Consider the following 19,701-nt stretch of genomic DNA (forward strand, 5'->3'; position numbering starts at 1 on the left):
CTTCCCTGGCTTTCCTCTCACTGACAGGTCTCCACACCCTGCCAGTAATGATGCCAAGTAGTATGACAGAGAAGAGGGGAAAGAGTCATCTCTTCCTGGAGAGCTTTGGCAGTGACAAGGGTTGGCACTAGATACAGTAAATGCATTCAGGACTCCTGCTACTGAGCCGGTCAGACGATTTCCTGCCAGACAAGAGAGTTTTGCTGAATTTAGGAATCTTAGCATGTTATGTAACAACACCAACTAAATTAACTATAATCTCAGTAATGTAATAGCCACTTCTTGGCAATGTAGGCCCGTGGTTCCGGCACTTACCAACTAACACAGATAAGCACACCAGACCTCTCTTCTTTAAGTAATAATTTATGGTTTGACCTCAGGCTAACTTTTCAGAGCTCTTCAAGGTCATGCTTTGTTCATACCCCTGAGACTCTCCTGTGCTCTGTCAGCTGTGAAACACTTGATGGTGGAAAAACATTCCCCGTGTTTCAATAATGCTGCTCATCTTAATGTCTAACATAGTTCTCTGTTTCCTTTTTACTAGTCTGCTAGTTCTAGACTGTAGACTCTCTAGGGCAGGGAAAATTCTGACTTTCACAATTGTAGAAGATCTGGTCTGAAAGTTCCCATGGCATCAGCCACTCAGATGCAACAACATTCAAAATTAAGATAAAATTCCAGGTTTTGGTTTTTGTTGTTTTGTTGGGGTTTTTTTATTTTGTTTTGTTTTGTTTTTAAATAAAGGTAGGTTCTAGACTTCTGCTTGGAATGATTCAGCTGTTTGGCTATGAAGAACAGCTGTACATAACTGTTGTTTTCTAAGACATAGCATACAGTAGAGCAATATCTTTCTCTCTTTCAAACTTGCATGTCGTCACCCGAAATTTGCATTTATTCTGGCCATTATTCTGAGTTTGGTAAAGTATCTGAGCCTGAAACTCTGTCTAGTCTAGCTGAGATGAGAGTTAAGCATCTCTGACACCAAGAGTAAGAGATGTATCCTGTGGTGGACACGCAACCTTCTGCCTCTGGTCTTGGTCTTCCTCAAGTCACTGGATCTTATAGTTGTGATCTCTGTAGACAAACCAAGGAAGATCGTATTTAGAATTTGTTTGAATTTGTATTGTTCTCTGATCATCAGAAAACTAAAGAAATGCCACTTAGTTTTGCACTTCTCAGCCAAGGGAAATTCTGCAGGTGATCCTGCTTGTGTTGTGTGAATGGGAGTCAGGAGCAACTCCACTGAAGTTTGTGAAATTCCACCAATACTAAAGTTGTGTCACCAAAAGGAAAACTAGAGCAAGATCGGAGAGTTTTGCTCATGATAACTAAAGATTTGTCTAGACTGGGGATTTGTCCTGATTACTGCCACTGGATGCCAGCCATTGGTGTTGCTGTACCAATGTGACTTCTTGCACTGGCAGGTTGTGTTGTTAATGGTGGTGGTAGAGCTGTGCAATTTAGCTGGATGTGATAGCTTTCTCCATTTGTACCATGTGAGGTCTGTTAGTATTTAGTTGTCTGTAACTGAAACCTGGCAAACATATTGGGCTTGTGGATACAAAGACAGGGAAAATGTCAAATTCTGTCAAACTTTTCCAGAAATTCTCAAAGCCTTTCTAAATTAGCTTTGCAGACACTTATGTGTCAAATGGAGAACACATGAAGGTGTTGGTGAAGACAAAAAGTGAATATTAGTCTAAGAAAAGGTTAGTTCTGTTATTTGAGAGTGCTGTAGAACAAGAAATTTAGAAATGCCAAGTTTATCAGACCATCTAGCCCCTATCCCAATGTCTTGGTTTAACCTGGCCCCCCTGCCAAGCCCAGACTACCTTCTCCCCTCCTTTCCCCACTCTTCCCAGCAAAGGAAAAAAAACTGAAAAGAAACTGAGGACTCAAACTGAATCAAACCAGAATATATACATATTTCTTAACATTTACAACTATATATACAATTTGTTCACACCATCAGGGGCTCCCAGGGGAAAAAGGGAAGAGGGAAGGGGGAACAGGAATAAGGAGAGACAAACCAAAACCAAAACAGACAAATACAATCAAAAGCTCTAAAAAGGAAAGAAACTGACAAAAATACAGTCTTACCAACAACTTTCAAGAGAAAACTAGATCTCCCTCTCTCTCTCTCTGTGTGTGCTCTAATAAGGAGCTGACACCTGGATTCTCTCTGTTCCCAAGCCTCACCGGAAGAAGAAGAACCCACAACTTCCTATCTCTCTCTTAGTTATCCTCTCTTGTTACATGGAAAACATGTGTGGAATACCTACGTAATGCCCACTTCCCTAGTTACAACTGGTTACTAAGGGGGGCCTCAATCAAAATTATCACACCCAATAATACATTTTCATCTTGCTATATGGTTTACATTGCTTTGTTTTGGTCTCATTCTTAATGACTCAACTTATGTAGTCTGCACCACTTCTCCAGGGAGAAAGTTTTCCACAGTTTGAACTGTTATGATATTTTCCCTGACATCTAGAGTACCATTTTAATTTATCCCCTTATTCTTAGTCTCCTCCTTCCTCTCAAGCATACAAAACAATCCTTGTTTTTGTTGTTTGCACCTTTTGAAGTCTCATAGACATTTATTTTCCTCTTAGCTGTCCCCCATCCACATGTTCTCATATTTAGATCATGGATGGTTTACAATGAAATATTCTGGATTACGTAAAAAAGGAGCGCATCATATGTAAACGAAGTAGAGTTGCTTTTCTGCTCCACTTGGCACTGGTGAAAGCCTTAACTGGCATAGTGAATTCAGTTTTGTATGCTGATCTTTAAGAAAAGACACTGACAAATTGAAGAAAGGTCAAAGGGCAATAACAAAAATTATAGAAGAATTAAAAAAATCAGATTTATGAGAAGTAGTTGAGACAGGCATGTTCAGTCTGCAAAGACTAAAAAAAGGCATAATAGCTGTCTACAAATACATGAAATGATGTGATAAAGGGAACAGGGTCAGTTATTCTCATTAGTCAGAGAGGAAAGAAGCATAGAATCTGATTTAAGCTGCAGAAAGGAAAATTCCAGCTACATATGTGGGAGATGTGTTTCAGCTACTCAATTAAGCAATGGAACAGGCTGCTGTGAAAGGTTACAGAGTTAAAATGGCTACAGAGATTCCAGGCTAGACTCAACTGCTGGAACTAATGAAAAAAAAATCCCATCCTGGTTTTGGAAACCTAACCAGATGGGCTGCTGATGACAGACTATCACAAGTAAATATAATTTCTTATGAGGGATACTATGAGCTCTATTACTAGGTCCTTTAAGGGGCAGATAAGTGCTGAAAAACTGGCCATCTTGCCCGCTGTCCATCTTACTGCAAAGCAGAGAAGGCAAGGGCAATTGGACTGTGTGGAGACATGGAGATGGAGCTTCTGACTAACCATCTGGGTGTAAACAGGTGCAAAAAAGTTTTGTCATACACAGACTTCAGTTCAAAGGTTGAGTGGCTGAATAGGCACTGCACGTCAGCTGAGTGAACAAGCCCAGCTGAGAAGCATAACAAGACACCGGGGCATGGGCAGAGCAAGTGCAGGTATGCATTTTTATGGGTCATCTTATCCCACTAGACTTGCCTGAAGTCACTGTGGTGGAGCTGGATCCAGATGTTTGTATTCTCAGGCCAGCATTTTGACCACAAGCCCGTTCTCATCTTTGTAGCACTGCTTTCTTGCCTGCTCCATACAAACTCAACAGCCAGCCATCTGGTCCTGCCTGGCTCATGCATCTTGAATTCCTGCAGACTTTTGTGGGGAATTTTCTGTGCATTAAAAAAACCAAACCAAACCAAAACACCAACAGAAGAAGAGAGTAATGAAGAGCAAGCTGATGTTTTGTCTTGATGTTTTCGACCAGGCAAGGTAGGAGCTGGCATAGCTGCAGGCTGCATATAAAAAGATCAACATCTCCTGAAAGGATAGCTTATGATTGGCAAGACTGAAACTGAAAAACATAGCCTGCCATCTTAATCAAAATCTTCACTGTAAGTCTGCTCCCCTGCAGATGTGCCAGTGCCATGAGCCTCCTACCAGATGAGCAGTGCTGATGTCAGCAGAGGGGAATAAGTAAGGTTTTTCGCTTGCTATTGTAGACTGATTCTTGGAATTGATGATTATGCCTTTGATTCTCAGAAATCTGTGGGTCTCAGCCCTCCTTGAAGTGAGAGCAGTATTTTTACATTGCTTGTCGTATGTTCAACATATTGTGGGGCGTTACTTTCTGGCACCGAGTATTGAACTTAAAACAACATTGCATAATTCCCCAAGATCACATTATTGTGATTTGGCTGGACATTCCACCAAGTCAGGTTAATGCACAATATGAAGATGGTTCTAGCAGTGGAATGACAACAGTGTAAGCTGGGTAATATCCAGTTGGGGTGTTCTGTATGAATTATTGTCACTTGTCAGCTGGTATGTCTTTATTCTTATGAGCTACAACAGTGGAATTACAATTCTTCCCTCCCATTAGTCGTCACCACTATACTAAGTTTATTTGGAGGAAAAAGGCCACGGCCAAGAGTCTGAGTTGTCCTGGCTGTAACTCAGGATAAAGAACAAAAGTATCCGGGCAATTCCCTGGAATAAATTAAGAGACTGAGGACGCAGCTCTACTTTTAACCTGTCTGCCCATGGGCAACAAAATCCATTTGAGTAGGATCTAAAGCCCCTTCTTCTGGCTGATGAGAAAGCTATAGCTTCCAGCACTACCTGGCACCATGCCACCCTGGAGTGGAAGGGGAATTCCTAAGCAGACATTCTAGGGAGCTTTACTCAGAGGCTTTAAACTGTTGGAATTGGTTTTGCAATCTGTGCTTTCATCTTCCTTGAGATTTTCCACTCAGCAAACTAGGACCTATTGTTCTGGGTGTATCCCACTAGTGGGAAACAGAAGGGAGAAAACTTTGTGAGAGGGGTGGTATGAAAGCTGCTGAAACCTAAGTTGGACCTCACAGTTTTATTTTTTGTTTCTCCGTCCTTAAAGTGACTCTACTTCTGGTGAGAAGCTGACTTGGCAAGTATAGGACTGAGGTACTGAAAGTAGCACTTTCTTATGATTTATCTTCCTCTAAGCACTGCACCTGTGTAGATAACACTACCTATGAGCAATCAGTGCTTTTCTAAAGAGCCTGATTTCTCCTCCCTGGGATCATCCAGTGTGGGGAACTTCTGTTGGCTGCCTTGCTTTGAAAATCTGTAATTGTCATAATGGTGTCTCTGAGCTTAAGCCTTGAATTTGACTGGTTTCAGACATCACCAGGTTTCTCATGTAGGCTGCTGCTGTAAAGAAGGGAGTTGATGGGGAGTGTGAGTCCTTGGGGCTTGATGAAGCTATGGTAAGACAAGACAAGGCATGATAGGACTTAACTTCCCAACATTCATGATGAGGAACATCTGTTTTTTTTGATGCACAGAACCATCTGTCTCAGGGGTTCTGTAAAACTGGGGTCAAGATCTGAGACTGAGGATGGAAAGTCACAAGCCAGTCCACAGGAGGTCTTGAAGAGAGTCGAGTTGTGCTACTGCGTGTAGTGCCATGACAAGAAAGTTTGTTTCTGCTTGTGGTCCTTGTGGTTTGGGAAAAAACCTTGGAGAGTTAACTCAGTCACCTCTAGACGCATGTACGAGTAGGAGACTTCATGAGCTAATTCACCCCTCAGACTATTATCCCCTGTTAGTAGTCCAAGCTGGCAGTGAAGACATTAATGAAAGAAGTGCCAGTATGATTAAAAAAGACTTTAAAGCACTGGGTCGGTCAGTTCATGGGACAGGAACACAGGTGATATTTGTCTCAGTTCCTGTGCTATCTGGGACGGATGAGGAGTTAAATAATGAGAGGAGTAGAAAAGCTAATATCAACAGGTGGCTAAAGGACTGGTGCCAACATCAAAATTTTTTTTGTTTTGACCACAAGGCAAACTCCATGGTACCCAGTCTCCTCAAATCAGATGGGCTTCATCCTTATAGGAAGAGCCCAGAGGACTGTAGCCCATAATTCAGTGGGGCTAATCAGGAGGGCTTTAAACTGGGTTTGAAGGGGGAAGAATTGAAACCGGGCTCTCTAAAGATCAGCCTAAGGATGGAAAGCCTGAGTTAAGAGTGAAATCAGCAGCCCACCTCAGGTGCATGTACACTAATGCACGTAGTATGGGAAACAAACAAGAGGAGCTGGAAGCCCTTGTGCAACAGGAAAGCTTTGACATAGTTGCCATCACAGAAAGGTGGTGGGATGACTTGCATGACTGGAATGCTGCTATCAGTGGCTGCAAGCTCTTCAGAAAGGACAGGCAGGGTAGGAGAGGTGGAGGTGTGGCTTTATGTGTAAGACAGTCTCTTGACTCTGTTGAACTTGAGGTCAACAGTGACAAGGTTGAGTGCCTGTGGACCAGAATCAGGGGGAAGGCCAACAAGGCTGACATCCTGATGGGAGTTTGTTGTAGACTGCCCTATCAGGATGATGAAGGAGATGAATTATTCTACAAGCAGCTGGCAGATGTCTCAAAATCTGAAGCCCTTGTTTTTGTGGGTGACTTTAACCTGCCAGATATCTGCTGGGAGCTTAATACTGCAAAGAAGAGGCAATCTAGGAATTTCCTGGAGTGTATAGAGGACAATTTCCTTCATCAACTGGTAAATGAGCCCACCAGCCCGCTAGACCTGCTGTTTACAAACAGAGAGGGGCTGGTGGGAGATGTAGTGGTTGGAGGCCGCCTGGGGTGTAATAGAATTTTCAATACTTAGAGATGCAAGGTCATTAAAACCTCTACACTGGACTTCTGGAGGTCACATTTTGGCCTATTCAAAAGACTAATTCAGAGCATACCCTGGGAAACAACACTTAAAAACAAGGGGGTCCGGTAGGGATGGACATGTTTCAAGCAGGAAGTTTTCAGTGCACAGGAACAGGCTATACCAGTGTGCCAAAAGGCCAGCTGGAGAGGAAGACTCTAGGGGGAGCCCCCTTATACTGAGCTGGGTGTGGACTGGCGGTCAGAAGAGCTCAGGCACAGCAGACATCAGAAGGCTTGATCAGAAGGCACACATCTTAGAGAGTTTATTCAAGATAGGTTAACAGACAGTTCTCATAGCTCATAGTAGAAGTTAGTTCCTATTACATCAGTAGATCTAGATCTGACTCACTCTCCCATCCTAGTAAATCTCTCTCTCACGCAGTAATAACCACACCTTTTAAGCACATTCACATTCAACAAGCTATCACCTAATTGGTTAGCCAATTCGCCTTGCATACACCACAGCTTCTCATTGGTTACAAGTCACCACACATACTCCAGGTAGCTCTGATCTCTTTAAGGTAGAACTCCAAAACAGCTTTCCTTAAGGGATGCACTTACACTCACCCCCACAGAAGACGGCCGGCTTGGTTAAATAGGGAGATTCTGAAGGAAATCAGGGATAAAGAGAAAGTTTACTGACTGTGGAAAAAAGGACTGGCTACTTATGAAGAATTTACAAAGATAGCTAGGTCATGCAGAAAAAAATCAGGGAAAGAAAAGTGCAATTTGAAGTTAATTTGGCTAATTCTGTTAGGGATAACAAAAAGTCCATCTATAAATACATTAATAACAAAAGGAGGGGCAAGGAAACCTCCATTCTCTGTTGGACTTGGAGGGAAATATAGGTAAGGAAGATGAGGAGAAGGCTGAGGTACTTAACAACTACTTTGCCTCAGTTTTTACTAGTAAGACAGGTGGCCCTCAAGACAACTGGCCTCTGGAGCTGGTAGACAGAGAGAGGGAGCTGAATGGCCCCCCTGTATTCCAGGAGGAAATAGTTACTGACTTACTGAGCCAGCTGGATCCTCACAAGTCTATGGGACCAGATGGGATCCATCCCAGGGTGATGAAGGAGCTGGCAGAAGAGCTTGCCAAGGCGCTCTCCATCATCTTCCAACAGTCCTGGCTCACTGGGGAGGTTCCATGTGATTGGAAATTGGCAAACGTCACCCCAATCCACAAAAAGGGCTGCAGGGCTGACCCTGGCAACTACAGGCCTGTCAGCCTGACCTCCGTGCGTGGCAGGGTTATGGAGCAGATCATCCTGAGTGCGATCACACAGCACCTTTAGGATGGACAAGGGATTAGACCCAGCCAGCATGGGTTTAGGAGGGGCAGGTCCTGTCTGACCAACTTGATCTCCTTTTATGATCAGGTGACCCACCTGGTGGGTGAGGATAAGGCTGTGGACGTGCCCAGAGAGGTGGTAGATTCACTCTCCCTGGAGTTTTTAAACTGAGATTGGACGTGGCACTGAGTGTCATGGTCTAGTAAACGGACTGGAGTTGGACCAAAGGTTGGACTTGATGATGTCGGAGGTCTTTTCCAATCCTATTGATTCTATGATTCTATGATACTCTCCTTCCTGGTTTTCTCTGTAGAAATGTCCATAGTGTCTCCTTTCATGTTGCACACCAGGTCACTGAAATGTGTATTACTATTAATAGGTGTTTCTCGCTGGTACTTGTAGGGTTCAAATTAAATCACAAATGATGGTGTAATTTGATCTTTAAAAAGAGCACCTTCACTGATTTATGGTAGATCGTGGATGGCAGAGTTCAGCCGTTAGACTCCTTCAGACTAAGATGTGATTTCTAGATGCACGATGCCTTCATATGGGAAATTGAAGGAGTGCACTGAAGCTATGGGCACTCAAGGAACAGGGAGCAGTGCAAATGAAATTGTCTCTTCCAGTACTTCATTGGAAAGGAATTTCTAGGCAAGCTGCCTAGCAGGCACACTGCACTATATTCTTAGAAAGCAATAGATCTATTTAGGACTGCTGTATCTCTTTGGAATTTACTGTATGAAAAAAACCCCTTTGGCAGGAACCGATCTTTAGTGCTGACTGAGATTTGCAGCTTCTGACTGACAAACTAATCCAAGCATTTTATTAGAAACTGCTTCCCACTACGTCCTGTTTGCATTGCCTCTGAATTCAGGAGTATCATGTCAGAATGAGAAATAAGGCAGATCTTTTGCTGAATTATTATCCCCCCCTTCACTCATGGGTGCACACACGTATATGCATATGCAGTGTGTGGATGTGCAGGTTTTTTTATATAGTACACAATAAGTGTATTCCAGTTTGCTCCTAATCCCTTCCTAGTGATAGTGTAGATAAGATAGGTGAATGATGACTTGTAATTATTTAAAAGGGCAGAAAGGCAATTTTTTAATACTTAGATAGCACTGTCTTCATTAGAAGCACCTATTCTTGCTCCAGTCTTTTTGTAATGCTTGTGAAGTTCAATGAGTCACCTCAGAGAGCTGTTCCAGCTTTGCATATTCTTTAAAACCAGAGCTTCAAGAGTAGGCTATTGCAGCAGTGCATTGTGCTCAGCTTCTATCCACCCTGAATATGGAACAGCTATCCAAGGCATTCTGTGAGGGTAAATGTAATGTCAGTGCTCCAGACTAAGGAGCAAGACAGGTCTATGACCCTTCCAGGTGATTTCTAAGCAGGGAATATGGGCTCTTTAGCACCAGAGCACAGTGTGGTGTCCTGAAAACCTGCAGCTGGAGTTCTGCAGTTCTTGCTGGGGTAAGACAATTTAGTCCCTTGTTTGTGCAATTGTCACTTGCAGGCATAGTTTTGCCTTTGGCTGAAAGTGAACTATAGTAATATATGCTCAAGAGTGAAAAGGACCGCTAGGATCAACAGACTACACAGATGTAGATGACAATATTTCAACCTAAGGCATGTTTTCCAGCCACTTCTTGTTTGGAAATTTAAGGGAATTATTGTCTATGAAAAACATATATATATCTCTTTCCACTTCAAACATAGTCACAACCTGTGTTTTTGAAGTTGTGCAGGAGTATCGTCAAAGTTGTGGCTATCTTGTGATAAAAGCTTTAATTGTGAGATACAATTCATTATTGTGACTTTAAATACTTTTTAATGCTAATGATCAAGCCAATGAAAAGCAATGTGTTCCCTTTAATAAATACATTTTAGAAGCACCTTTTTTTTTCATTTTAACTACAAAGGGAGATACTGTTCTTGTCTGCTGAAAGGCATTTCACTGTTTGGGTTTTTTTTCCTTTTAATTTTGAAACATAATTCTTCAGCTACACCTTCCCAGCAGAATAGCTTGTTGTTTACATGTGCAAATCCCATGTTTAACTGCAGCAAGAAGAAACAAGTGAAAAAGCTGTAAATGGATCTCATATATCACATAATTTAAGCAGTATTTAAGTGTATTGAGTTTGCTCTGATCTCTTAGCTGTGCTGACACCAGCATTTCAGCTAATACACCCATGAATCCAGAAAAAACACAAGTGTGAATATAAAGAGTTCAGGTTTTATATGAGATTTTGGAGTAGGACATCAGGGGCAAGGACATTTCACAATGAGCTTGTTGCAGAGAAAAAGTAGATGGTGGTGTTCACAAGTTGGTTTAGTCTGAGAATGGAGCTGAGACAGCTATGTTTTATCACAAATTCAAGGGGAGAAGGAGGACCAATTATTCACTTCTCACTTCTTTGTAATAGAGAGATGGATTACCCTACACTTCCCTTTCCCTGGCCAGGATACTCTGGGATCTCAGTGCTTCTGGGGAAAGTCACTCAACAAAGAAAGTCTTTGCCCAGGTCTGTGTGTTAACACTGGCAATGGCTGGACCTTCAGTTTGGAAAACAGAGCTAAACCATTTTCTCAGTGGAAATCAAGGAAGTTGAGAACTCATTGCAGCTGACTCTGGCATTCTTTTTCTCTGGAATAAATGCTATTCGAAGATCTCTAAGTCTGAGCACCTCTTCAGTTGTAATGCGTCAAAGGGTCAATTTTCGTCGATGAGTTCACAAGGGCTAAGTGCTTTCCAGACCCTTGCAAATCATGTTCTAGGCTAGTGCTGCTTTTTAGCAGTTTAATGGCAGGATTTAGAAAACTTATCAGATGGCCTTTTTCCTGATGGAGTAGCTCAGCAGTGGGCAACTCTATCACCAAGATACAAAATGTCTCCCAAAAGTCTATTTCGGAAACAAGATTTTAGTGGTGATCGTCAGTGGTGTCATTTGCTCTGGGATTTGAGGCACTTGGGAGGAACTATCTTGAAGAAACTCTGCAGAACAGCAGTGTTTGGCTGGAGAGAGACCCTCTCCTCCTGCTGTTTGATAGGCTTCTGAACCTGTATTTTCTCAGCAGCTACTCTTTCTGAGTGAGCACCTCATTTCAGTGCTGAGGTGGGACAGCTTCAGTTCTGGTCACAGCTGGAAGCTTAGCTGTAGTGACATAAAGACCTGTGATCTTTGTTTAAATGCACGACTTATCAAGGGCATCAGCAGTGTTATAACAGCAGCAAACTGCAGGGGCTCCAAGATTTCCTTGTCTCTCCGCTTTAAGGCTTTATCATTTCGCATCTTGTTTCCTTCATTTACTCATGCATGAACTAAGTTTAGCAAGAAGACATTATGTGTCCCTTCTCAGAGCAATGTGCGGCTGATTTAGGGGTGTTTATACAGCTATTTGCAAATGATAGATTATGGTATAGGTTGCTACAGGCTGGGGGAAAATGGTAAAGTTAATGAGATCTCTATTTAGGAGACTGTACCTTTTGAATCACCAAGTTGTGTGCTCCAGAACTCAATGTAATGAGAAGTGAATCCTACAAGCTGTTGAACACCTCCTGTGAGATGCTGAGAGCCCTCCGTGCCCGATGGAAGATTGTCATAGGAATCTGTCTTTATAATTATAAATTTGAAATGTAATCTTGCAGAGGATCTGTGTGGAGGATAACAAAGACAAAGAAACCTTTCTGGTGCTTAAAAGCTCATGAGAGAGAAAAAAAAATCCACTCTTCATTTGCTGAACCTTTAAAAAGCAAAAAAGGAGGTGGAGGGGACAGATGAAATATGTTTTATCTATTTACCTACTTTGGCAATTAAGATTGTAATCTAGATGATTACCAGAGCTTGTAATGAGATTATACCCTCCATTAAAAAGAATGCTCCAGAGTTGCAGTGAAGAATGCTTTGGATCTGTTTAGTATGCTATCTGTCTTAGCAGAAAGCAGTAAAATGCATTAAACACACTAGGAGACAATCTTGTAGACATACACTCCCAGTCTGTTTTTCAATAGAGTGAGCTGGCACTGGATTTGTAGTTCTCTTCTCATCAGTACCTGTAAGCAGACCCACTTAGAAAACAGTTTCCATAATTCTCAATTGTTCTCCGAATCCCATTTGGAAATAAATTCTCACCCTTTTTTTTTTTGAAGATCAGAACTTTCCTGAAAATTTAGACTGCTATTTCATTGCAAAGAAATCTAGAAGCCATTGCTGTGAACAAAATATTTTATTTTCTGTTGATCTTATTGGTTTTACAGGTCTCAGCTTGTAGAGTTGTAGTAACAATTCTATTCCTGCAGTGTAAGGAGAGATTGAAAATCAAGTGTAAAGATACCTGGTTTATGCTGGGCTTTGGTAGTTTATAAATGATGCTGAAATGCTGCTGGAAGGCAAAGCTGTTTTTGCAACCGCTTCTTTCCCTGGGTATCCATCAGTGGCATTTTAGTAAAAGGAAATAGCAATAGCACAGTGAATAGTATGTACAAATCACCTCAGAATAGAAGTGGAGTGAAATTGCATTTCTGACTTTATAGTGTGGGAAAAACCATGTCATCCCTTTCAAATCCAGCAACAGTCCCAGGTAATGGAGTACATCATATAGGTGCTTCTTTCTCCTGCTTTTCCTGAATGTGCCAAACTTTACTCTCCTGCATGTGCTGTTACATTTCTAGGAAGTACAATACATACAAAACAATGATGACCTTTCTCTGGTCATACTGTGCAGTTTATGCACCATTAGGACAGTCATCAGGATCTTTATTTCATCAGCAAAACCAAGAAAGACTAATTTTTTCAGTACTGAGACCATCTGCAAGATGACTTCTGGAAAATATTACTGTTGTAGTTTTAAGAAGTTATTACCCTCCCTACAACATCTGCACCTTCTCTCTCTGTCATTGCCCCATGATAGCAAGAGGAGCCCACCAGGCTTCAGCTGCTCTCGCTTGTGGTCTCTTGTATGACCTTAGCACATTGAAAAAGTAAATTTGCATTAATCAATGCAAGAAAAGAGTATGTTTCCTTCCCTTGCTGTTTTGATTTTCTTAAAAATACCCCCAAATTACTTGGTCTTTGTCTTACTGAGATTGATGAAATAAAATGAGTTGAATGTGAGGAATAACTTTATTCATTAGGCACTCCTTAGTTTCAATAGAATTTTGAGTTTTTATAAATTTTTCAAAATTAAAATAAAATTTGGTACCTGAAATAAGGGGGCCAGATGTATTTGCTCTGCTCTAAGTACTTCAAGAAGGAGGGAATTCTACTTTATGATCTTTATGGATCACTATCAGCTTGAGATACTCTGTGATTTTATGACTCTGCCTGACACCTTGTGACTGGTTGAACCTTGAGTCTAAAACTATTGTGGTGCCAGTGGAATGGAAAGTGGAAGACTAAGGGAAACCTGGGAAACTACAGGCCATTAAAGCAAATATCCACACTAGGTAAGGTGGTGGAAACTATTCTAAATTGTAATATTAGCAGGCCTGTGGGTAAATATGATCTATTGGGGAAAAGTCCTTGTGCCATTTATGGAATTATGCATAATAAATCCATCCTTTGAAGGAGTCAATAGCCATGTAGACAAGGGACATCCAGGCAATACTGGGGTTTCTAGAAGGCCCTTGCAAGGTTTCTCATCAAAGACTTTTAAAGAAACTGAGCTGCAAGAGGATAAAAGGAAAGGTTCTTGCATAGATGAAAGAGTGGTTAAAATGCACAAGAAAAAAGGGCAGGATTAAGCTGTCAGTGTTGTCAGTGGTGGAAAGCCCCACTGGTGTCCCATAGACATTTTCTGAGTTGTTACATACAATTCAGTATCTTTATACATGGTTTAGGAAAGGATGTAAATAGTAGGAGGACAAAATTTGCTCATGATACTAAACTATTTAAAGTGTCAAAAGGAAAGCTCTTTGTAAAGAATGTAGGAAAAATCCCATGATCCTGGACAAGAAAGAACAAATATAAAATAACACACATGGAGAAAAACTTTTGAATAGTCAATGGAGTAGACATTGCTCATCAGGAATGAGATCTTGGGATTATAACCAAGAATTTGGGGAAAAAAACCCCTTCAAGAACTCAATGAAAAAGTCAACTCAGTGTTCACTAGAAATCAAAGGTGTATAATACAAATTTTTAGGAAGGGAATAGAGAACAAAAATATTCTGTATAGTGTATGAAGCCTCATGAGAACAAAATGCATTTTTGGTATTCTAATCAGTAAAATGATACTATAGGATGGGAAAACATACAGAGACTATGGAGTGGCTTTTGTGTAAGCAGCACCTAAAAAGCCTAATGGCAGAAGAGGTTGTGAGAGCCATATGTTTACATAGACTTAAAAAATCATTAGCTACATTTATGAAAGACAGAGGCACTGAGGGTTATTACATGCAAAGGTAATACCATTGCGGAGCAAGTTCATGAACCATAGACAGGCAGAGACTGAGCTACATAGAACAAAATGTAATTTACATTCTTGCTTGGTTCTTACATCCTTCACCTACTTGACCATGCTTGGAAGAACAATATTGGATTAGATGGACCTTTAACCTGGCTTTACAAGAACACTCCTCCTGACTGGACGCCTCCAGATGTGAAACTTAGATGGAGTTTAAGCCGGTTTTGGTTTGTTGCCTGAGGTCACTGAGGGATCAGGAGCAAAGCTGGGTGTGGAACATTAACAATCCTTTTTTCATGTTTAAGCCTTGTAATTATTTCATTTTTAAATTATATTGCAGATCCAAGTTTGTAATCATCCTTGGAGAGAAGCCAGAGTACATTCTTTAGTTTTGTCTAGTGACACAACTGCAGGTAAAACCCCTTCATTTTAATTTTTATTTTTATTTACAATAAAATAATAAAGCAAAATTTTGAATATGTCTGACCTGTAATTTTAATAGAAACCATAGAATGTTCTCATATTACAATCCTAGGAGCTCACAGTTTAAAACAGTTAATGGTCATTCTGTCTCCCTCCCCTCCACTTTGAAGCCAGCATTGTAGAAGTATACTTTCTGTAGGAATAAGGCACAGATAAACAAAATGACTGTGGCTAGGTTATACAGAGATCCTGACAAGGAACTAATGACTGATGGCCCTCTGGAGAAATGCTGCGGTCCTGGATCAGCCCTGGATCAGCCCTATTCCTTCCTGTCATTCTACTGTCTCTGAGGAGTGTGAAGCCTTCTGTCTCTGCTCCACCTCTGCTATACTGAGCCCAAGACCCAGCAGCAGAGTCTCAGATGCCTCAGTGTTTGTCTCTTCTCTTCCCTTCTAGGGAAGCATCATGGAAGCACACCCATAGTTGTCATCTGAGCATTCTCTATGGAACTCAGTGCAGGGAAAACAGGCAGAGAATCAGTGTGATGAGGCAAGGGTAAAGCAAGACTTGCAGTATTGTGTTTCTGCAGTGGCCTAGGGATATTGTCCTGGCTGGGATGCATTCCCTGAGGTCCCGTCTCAGTCCTCTAAAGCAGTCCGAATTGAAAAGTACAATTGTAGCTCAAGGTCACCTTGGTCTCAGCTTTTGGTTGCAGGTCCTATACTGTGACACTCAGCGAACTTCCCTTGTAGAAGGAATTTTTTTCAATTGCTGACTTTGGTTAAGCCTGTTTCAGGTCCTCTGTGATCGTTTTTACACTGTATTGATTGTTGCTTCACCACAGCAAGTGATTAAGAGGCAAGGGATAGTGCAGTAGCCATTAACTGCCTCAAGCAAAAGTAATTTTTCTCTACTTTCTTTTTGCGGTAATTGTGAATTTCGTGCTAAACGTGGGAATAAATCTGTCTAGATCAATTCTGTCTCACTGTCATCTGTGGCAATATTCTCCCTTTGTGTTGTTCTCATCAACTCATTTTTAATAGAGAAAGAATAAATGAATGTACATGTTATGGTGGAAATCCATTAAACATATATGAATCCATAAAATCTTTTGTGGGGAGGCACAAGTCTAAAGTTCTGTAAGTGGTATTCCTCTGCTCCTCTAGTATTTATTCACAAAAAATATGTGCAAAAGATTTATTAACCACTTGTCCACTTTTGGGTTTGTGACTTTGTTATTATGTTAGTTTTGGTTTTAATTCTCCATAAATTTTTGTGGTCTGTTTTTGACTGCTGATTGTTCATCTCCTGAATTACTCTACAGGCTTGATTTGAGTTGCTTCTAAAATATCTATTTGTAAATAAGAGAAGAATTAAATCCTGAAAGTTTATTTTCAGTTTATTATTTTCTGCTCAAGAAATTTAATCTACAGGGCTTTACAATGTAGTGCTGCCTGTTTAGTTTCATGTTCATGGGATTAATCCTGTTAATCATTGCTCTGGCTTATTTTTTGAAGTGTAAGCTTTATTATACCGCTTTTAAAGTTATTATCAACTTACAGATTGAAATGCCCAATTTCAGGTGCAAAGGTGACTAGAATCTGGTATGAAAGTTTGAAGAAACTTATTAAAGAAATTACTCTAAGCATGGTTGTAGTGTACTGACCTTGTGTGGATTCTCACCACCCCTGTGGCATCTAGCCTCCCAGGTAAATTTCCTTAGGATGCCTCTGGGGTTAACAGAACTTCCCTCAGAAAGCAATTCAGAATTCTGGAGTAGGCTTTTGCTCTGCATTGACCTTTGAGAACCCCTCCTTTCTGCCTAATAAAATGAAAAACTTGCAGTGGCTTTTCCCCACTGAAAGGTAATGGGATTTTTTTGAACTATGAAGTTAGTTCCTGGAAAGGGCAACACATGCTCACCTGTGTGATGGAATACCCAGCTCTGAGGAAGGATGCCCTTAAGCAAGGAGGGAAGCCACACACATCTCAGTGGCTGTGGAACTGTACCTTGCAGTTCTGCTCTTTTTTTTAATTGAAAAAATAAGCAATGCTTGTACACAATATCAAACAACAGCACAGTGCACAGAATAATCTATCATTTCATTCTTTATCCTGATACCTTGCAAAGAGAGGTTAGACTGAAGCTTGGAACAGAGGTTGTCATCTACTTTCAGATTAATTCTGTTCTGTTTTTTATCATTTTGTGTGTTCTTATTTGTGAAAGAATAGGTTCTGAATTTTCTTTAGTTTCTGAGGTTGATGGGTATATGCAAATGCTCTTATAGGCCAAAAACATAAAAACTGGAGCACCATAGCTCATTTTAGGGCTGGAGCAGCTATTAAACCACCTTTATGAATGGCTCGAGCACAAAAGTAGCCCCGTTAAAAAGCTGAAATTCTTTGTCTATTTTCCCAGACTATTCATTACTCTGTACTTTTCTCTTGTCCTCCTCTGATTTACTCTCTTAAAAATAAGCAATCCCTGTCTTTATCAAATCTGTATTTTGTTATCCTCCTTTGATCCCTAAAATTCAAGAGTTCCCTTTTGAAGTGCTGTAACAAATCCTGCATACCCTGTTCCAGGAATGGCTAAGGAGTTGGTTTACTCTGCATTGTGTGTCTTGAACTACTCTTTATGCTATTCCACATGCTTGCTATGTCTAGTCAATGCACTTTTTAAATCTTTTTTTTTCCCTTTCCTGTAGTTGCATATTGAGCTGAAGTCTTCATCAGGCTGTCTGTCTGCAAAGAAAGGGATATTTATTTAATGGAAACAAATAATTTTGAAACTCTCAAGGTGAATGACTAGCTGATATTTTTTCACTCAATGTGCCTTCCTAATTTAATATGTAGGTCCACTGTTCCCTAGCACTGCTGTTCTTCTTGGTGTTTAAATGAAATAGTAATGGGAACTTTGAAGCAGTAAAATGCTGACAATTCTGCCTGAAGACTAACAGATACTGTAGGGACTCAATACTTTCCCATGGAGTAAAACTGACTTGTTTTACTGACAAGGTAATGGCTACACACACATATGTTTTTTGAGATGAGTTCTTTTTTCTGCAGCTTCCATGATATGTGCCAGCTGTCAGTGTGTGTTGCCGAAAATTTCTCATTTCATCAGTGAAGCAATGTAAGTCACTGGGCTACTGATTCATAACATTGGGAACCATTTGTGTTTTAAATAATGCAATATTTAAATAATGCAATGATACAATAGGTACTGAGAGAAATGTGAGTTGAGTGTGAGTCGAATTGTTGAAAGCATCTGAAAAAAAGGAAATAATTTTATGGTTAAGATTTAAATGTCACAGGAAAAGTTCAGATTCTGACCTGTCTTGAAGTGTCCTGCCTTAAACTGTCTTTGAATACCAAGAAGCTGATAGGAAGAATAAATTTGTTTAAAATAAAAGAATACATATTTGAGAGAGTTACAAAGGAAAGTGTGACTTTTACTGGCTAAAAACCCTACTCAGCATGCAAACTGTGAAATGTCAGTTCTAGTGATCAGAGCCACCTCTCTTATTGCAATAGAAATGATGGTTGCAGTTATGATGGGCCATGTATCTGAGAGGAAGTCGTTAAGTGGAAGCTCTGTCCTTACACCAACTGGTATATTTGAGAAATCATACCTCAAACAAACTTTCAGGCATACAAACTCTTCATCAGATCTCTTTTGTATTGAGTAGGGGGTTATTCCAAGATTATTCTTTTCAATTTCAAAGCCTGCTAAGCATCAGTTGCAGGAAATATAAAAAAGGGGGTTTTGTCCCAGACTGTCTGTGCTGTATTTTAGTTCCCCAGCTTAACTCTCCATAATCATTGCTAAAGTTTAAGAGCAAACATATATTTTGGAATATACCTTGGAGCAGCTAAAATGACAGTAACTTCAGATACAACTAAGTCAGGATTACTGTGCACCTTTCTTATTGAAATACTCTTTTGTCCCAACTTTCTAAATGTGTTAAATAGTCTCAAACCACTACTGGAGTCAATTTATAATCTTACAGTTTTATTATAACATAATAAGCAGAGACCAGTTCTTCTCTAAATCTTACAACTTAACCATTCATGCAAATGGTTTATTTACAAGGATTTTACATGTACTATTTGCATTCTGCTGCTGTATCCAGTCACTGAGAACTGATCTGATGGCTAAAAAACTCAGCCAAACTTTCTTACTGCCAGAGTAAGAGTCAATTTGTACTGGCAAGATAATAAAAACGTCTGTTTCTGCCTTGCACAGCCAGCTAGCAGCACTGAACTTGAGGTTGATCCAAAAGGAGTAATTTCTTTAACTTTTTGGGTTACAAGAAGTATCAAAAGCTGAATTCCAGAAAAGCTGACACTAACAGAGCCCTTGCCATAGATTCTGCTTCATTGGAGAGTTGATGCTTAACTTGCATTACTGCCGGAAGACTGCTTTCAAATCCATGCACACAGGGGAAGAGGGTGATTAGTGAAGGGTTACTCCCTTCAATCCTGTAAGTAAAGAAGGCAAATTAAACTGCTGGGTGTCCAAGTTGCCCCATGAGGGAGATTTTTTCTCATTCATCTACACATGCTGCTGTACCAGTCTCACTGCCCGTGCACAGGATCTGATATTGCCATGTAGGGCTGAGTGCATCTCAGGGAAACCAGTCACTCTCCCTCTCCCTTTCAGTGCTGTGAAGTAGCAAGTGCAAACAGAGATTGCTTGTGCTTATAAATGATCCTGAAGGGGCTGATTCAATGAGGGGGAAAAGCTTGGCATCTCAAAAGTCTG

This window comes from Pithys albifrons, chromosome 4 (assembly GCF_047495875.1).
Source record: "Pithys albifrons albifrons isolate INPA30051 chromosome 4, PitAlb_v1, whole genome shotgun sequence".
Taxonomy (NCBI): domain Eukaryota; kingdom Metazoa; phylum Chordata; class Aves; order Passeriformes; family Thamnophilidae; genus Pithys; species Pithys albifrons.